Below are 5587 nucleotides of genomic sequence, written 5' to 3'. Positions count from 1 at the left end.
AAGTCTGAAGCCTGTCTGGAGTCCAACACTAGCCTGCACAACTTAGTACACTTATCTCAAAATAAAATAAGCAAAATGACTGCCGATGGAATTGGTGGTTATCCCCTTCTCTAACTGAAAGCCTTGGTTCAATCTCTACTATCACAATAAATTAAAATAAAACAATCTAAAAGTCAGGTATGGTGCATGCTTATCACTGTAGTGTTTGAGGGTTGCCTAGGCTACACAGGGAATATCACACCCAAACTCCGGCTATTTGAGAGTTAATCTTGCTCTCAAGCCACTTTCATTTTCTGTCCTCTTCGAGTAATTTACATATATATTCTTATTATAAATCTTTTTTTTTAGATTTATTTATTTATTATATGTAAGTACACTGTAGCTGTCTTCAGACACTCCAGAAGAGGGAGTCAGATCTCATTACGGATGGTTGTGAGCCACCATGTGGTTGCTGGGATTTGAACTCTGTACCTTTGGAAGAGCAGTCGGGTGCTCTTACCCACTGAGCCATCTCACTAGCCCCCATATATATTCTTATTAATACAATAGCAGTTGCCATGTTTTATAATTATTTATGTGTGATAATTTTCACTTGCTCAGAGTTTTGTTTTATTAGTATTAGTATTTGAATTGGTTTTTAGCAGATGACAAAAATCCTCTGTGTCCAGGCACAACAACTAAAGCTAATTAAAAAGAGATACCTGGGAGGCAGAGGCAACTTACAGATATCTATGAGTTTGAGGGCAGCTGGTCTACATGCTGAGGTCCAGGCTACATGGTAAAACTCTTTCTCAGTAGACCAGGGGGAGGAAGACACAGAGCATGTTTATAATCCTGACATCCTAGCTGTTGAGCTAGTGTATAATAGACAGTAGATGCTTGATTTTGACAGGAACAAAATAATAGTGTAAAAATGTACGTGATGACATTAGATTAGTCAAGTAACACTGAACAGGCGATATATAAAACCAAGTCTATGCATAAAAAAGGAAAGCATCAAAGTATGAACAGTAATTTTTTGAATTACAGGTTGTAGTATGACATTTTTTATGCAGTTACCTGTGTTTTTCTTTTCTTTTTTTGGGGGGGGGGGCATAGGATAGGGAGGGAGTTGAGACAGGGCCTTACATAGTGGCTGCAGGCCTCTAATTCAATAGACAGCTGAGAATGACCTTGAACTCCCGACCCCCACTTCTACCACTCAAGTGCTGTGATTAGACGTGAGAACCACCACTGATTCCTTAGTGAGGAAATCCATTCTGTTGGGCTTTGTGGATGAATAACTACAACAATAACATGTAAAGCAATGAAGCTGGACGGATGGCTCAGTGGTTAAGAGCACTTGCTGCCTATCTATTGGATGTGTTCAGTTTGCTGCACCCACGTTGGGTGGCTGACTGCCTGACCTCCAGCTCCTTGTGATCTGATGTTCTCTTTTGGCCTCTGTGGCCTCCATGCACATGACATATAATCATATATTCATGAAAAAGAAATAGATCTTTAAAGGGGGTAGGCATTGTCAAGATGGCTCAGTATCCCGAGCTTTTGTCCCCGCCGGCAAGAACACATTCAGGACAACCGGAATCTTCTGAGGCAAAGCTTTTTTTGCTTACTTATCAGGAGGGAAGACCCCGAACCGGGAAAATGGCGCTGCTTTTATAGCCCGCAGCGTGACGTTTCAGCACCTGATGTGGCGTGACAGCTCCTGATTCGTTGCTCGCCCATCACCCCATTACTACGCCACGAGATGGGCAGTGACTAGGTGTGAGTTCACTCTTGCACTTGCGCATAAGGCTTATTTACTAATTAGGCGCAGTGGAAGCCAGTGCCATCTTATAATGGCGATTGCTCACGGCACGCACGCGATTGCTTGCTGCATGGCTCTCCACAGCTCAGTGTGAAAAGACCGTGGTTACCAAGCCTAAAATCCTGGACTCTATCCACATGGTGGAAGCAGACACAGACACAGATATGGACACACAGGCACACACACTGTTTTTGTTTTTGTTTTGTTGTTGTTGTTTTGCTAGAAAGAGGGTTCTAACGAGGAACCCAATATCAGAACTAAAAAAAAAAAAAAAACAAAACAAAAAAGAAACACCAGCAACAAAAAAACTAAAACAGGACTGGAGAGATGGCTCAGTGATTAAGAGCACTGGCTGCTCTTCCAGAGGTCCTGAGTTCAATTCCCAGCAACACATGGTGGCTCACAACCATCTGCAATGGGATCCAATGCCCTCTTCTGTCAAGCAGGCATCCATGTAAATATTATGTGCACTCATATAAATAAAATAATCAAATAAATAAGTATTTAAAAAAATGCAAATAGAGAATGGAGCTCTTGTGACAAGTTGGCCGGATTCTCGGCATGAGAAATGACAAGCTCTTAACAAAGGCTATGGAAAAATCAGAGGTGTGATGATATTTGGAACAACAAGGCATAACTCTTTACAATGTAGTCATTAGTCAACCAAAGAGCAATGAAGATTAGGCTGGAGTTTGGGGAAATGTACCATTATGTTTTGTATACAACCCAGGTCAATGACAGTCACTACCCTAGAGTAATAAACTAAATCCGCCATGGTGGGAAACTGATTTGGCTTAAGGCCAACTTAATAAAAAGTGCTAACGTGGTCATTAACAGTGCTTTTGTAGAGGCAATGAGCTTTCTGTTTTGATGATAGTCTAAATGAAAGTGTACTCAGTGTTCAAAGACGGCAGAGAATTGACTAAGAACATAGTATCATGTATTCACAGTGCCTCCTTTCCCCCCACTTTTTCTTTTTTTTATGCAGGCATTCCCCCGGGGGCCCCCAAACTCACTATAGCAGAGGATGCCTCCTTGGTGTATGTGTGGGTACCGTGGAAGCCACGGGGTGGGTCTCCTCTGTAGCTGGGCTTTGTGGATTCTTCCTTTTCCCACCCTTTATCACCCCCCCACACACACACACACATACACACACACACACACACACACACATACACACACACACATACACACACACACACACACACACACACACACACATACACACACACATACACACACTTTCTCCTCCTAACACTAGGTAGGAGAGAAAGAAGAATAGAGGAGAGAGAGAAGAGAGAGAGAGAGAGAGAGAGAGAGAGAGAGAGAGAGAGATGTATCCCTGGATCTAATTTCTTTCCTTTTGTTTCTTCTTTGACTTCAGCTACTAACAAACCACAACCAACCTCCCTGATGACCAAGCGCTGTTGAGGTTTGGTCTCATGCTGTGTATTGTAATGCTAAATACTGGCCCCCAAGTCTGGTTGCCCTCAGGGACAAGGAAATCCTCACATACACCAAGTGATGCTATTTAACCCTGATCCTTAATTTAAAACTATTGGTTGGATAAAGATGCCTAAGGCCTATAGTTGAGCAGAAAAGAGGTAGGCAGGGTTTTGGTTCCTAGGCTGGAGATCTGAGAGTTGGGAGACAGAAGGTGAAGGAGAAAACGCCATGGGAAAAGGGATCATGAAAACTGGTCATGAGGGCTGGCCACTCCTAGTAAGAGCAGCCTAGTCGGAATATGGCAGGTATTATCTTAGGGTTATTGACAGAGGAGTAGATACTAACAGCATAGAGGGTGGATATCTGCTAAGCTCTAGTGCTTTAAAGACTTATTATAAATATTGAAGTTTTGTGTCTTTTATCTGGGAACTGAATGAGCTAAGGTGAGGTAGAAACCCTTGATTGAGATTAAAGATTTACTGCAACAAACAACCATTCCCCCTTGCCTCTCTGGGCTTAACACTTATATACCCTCAGAAGGGTTCCCAGAATACCAAAGGTCACACAATCACAGAAACTATTTGCAGCTGGCAAAACCGTACTCTGCTAGAGCACGAGGCAAACCATAGTCAGCTGCTGTGTCAGCCCCACATCCTTACATCTGGGATGTAAACAAAAGTACATCCGTGTAATATTTCTCTGTTTTTTTAAAGAAACCAAAATTCCAGAGTTTGCAAAAGGTCCTCCTTGGAGCTGGAATTACAGGTGGTTGTGAACCACCTGATGTGTATGCTGGGAGCTGACATAGCTAGGCTCCTCTGAAAGTGCTCTTTTTTCTTTTTTTAAAATTGAAAGTGGTTTTTCATACAATATATTCTGGTTGTGGTTTCCTCTCCCCTACCTCCTTGGAGATCACCCCCACTTCCCCGCTAAGTCTACACCCTCTCTTTCTCTCCTTCATTAGAGTACAAACAATTGTTCTTAACCACTGATCCATCTCCCCATCTATCCTTTGAATTCTTTATCTTTTTCCCCCTAACTCTCAAATGCTGGCATTATATGTGCATGCCACTATACCTATAGACTATTCAATTAATAATAGTTGGTAACAACATATCATTTGTAGTATAGTATCATTTTATTGTATTTTAAACTGTTGTATTTAAGTATTTAAATTAGCACATTATGGCATGTACATAATGTATTTCAACATTTGCCTCCCATTACCCTCTTTTGTCTCCTGCCCCTCTGAGCCTCCTTTTTGTCTTCTGAGCTCCTTCACCTCATCTGGTACTATCTTACCATTTTACTGACTGACCCATCTCTCTAGCCTTATACTGGAATTCTAAATTCTCCACAGGCAAAAGGCTTTGGCCTGATTCCTGGCTGAGAGGCTACTTTTCTATCTCAGGTTCACAACTTCCTCTTTTTGTCTTGCTTCAACCTCACTGTGTAGTGTAGGCTGACTTTGAACACTCAACACTTCCTGTCTCAGCCTTCTTAGTGCTGGCGTTACAGATGACAGAGGCAAGTCAGATTTTACAACATCGAGGGACTGTCAATGGGTTAAAGCAGGAAACAAATGACTCCATGCTCTTGGGCTTTTAGAGTGTTGTGAGAGACAACTAACAGCAAATGATATATTGTTACTGTTAAAAAAGAAAAAGGAGCCGGGCGTGGTGGCGCTCGCCTTTAATCCCAGCACTCAGGAGGCAGAGGCATGCGGATTTTGAGTTCGAGGCCAGCCTGGTCTACAAAGTGAGTTCCAGGTCAGCCAGGGCTACACAGAGGAACCCTGTCTCGAAAAACAAAAGAAACAAAAAACAAACAAAAAGAAAAGGAAAAGGAAAAGAAAGCAAAAGGAAAGAAATTAAATTTTGTCTCTGTCTCTCTCCCCCTTCCTCTCCTTCCCCTTTATCCTTAGTGGTTGATAATGGAGGCATAACCTGGTGCATCTCTCAAGCATCTTTGTGTTTTTCTCTTGGAGGTAGAGTGGCTAATCAGTGTACCTGTTCAGGGCTATGCTGGGAGGTCTCTGGGAATGTGTGTGGGTGAATAGTGGGCATTCAGGTACAACAAGCTTCCAGCAGTGCGGTTACAAGTGTCAATAGCGCCCTTGAAGAGGATCAAGAGAGGATGGGGGTCTCTGGGGTGACAGGATGTAACGTCAGTCGCTTCTTTAAAAAGCAGGCACCCATCCCTTTTGGCGTTCTGGGGTTCTGTGGGAGTGGACGCTGGAGAGGACAACCAAGTCACCAATGTGCAGGATTATAGCGACACCTGGCTCTGGTCTGAGTGGCGTCCTTCCTTTGCGGAGTTGCAGAGATCTGCCGG

The sequence above is a fragment of the Mus musculus genome, chromosome 4 (assembly GCF_000001635.26).
Source record: "Mus musculus strain C57BL/6J chromosome 4, GRCm38.p6 C57BL/6J".
NCBI classification, from domain to species: Eukaryota; Metazoa; Chordata; class Mammalia; order Rodentia; family Muridae; genus Mus; species Mus musculus.
The sequence above is the reverse complement of the archived record's forward strand: the minus strand, read 5'-3'. Positions refer to the sequence as shown.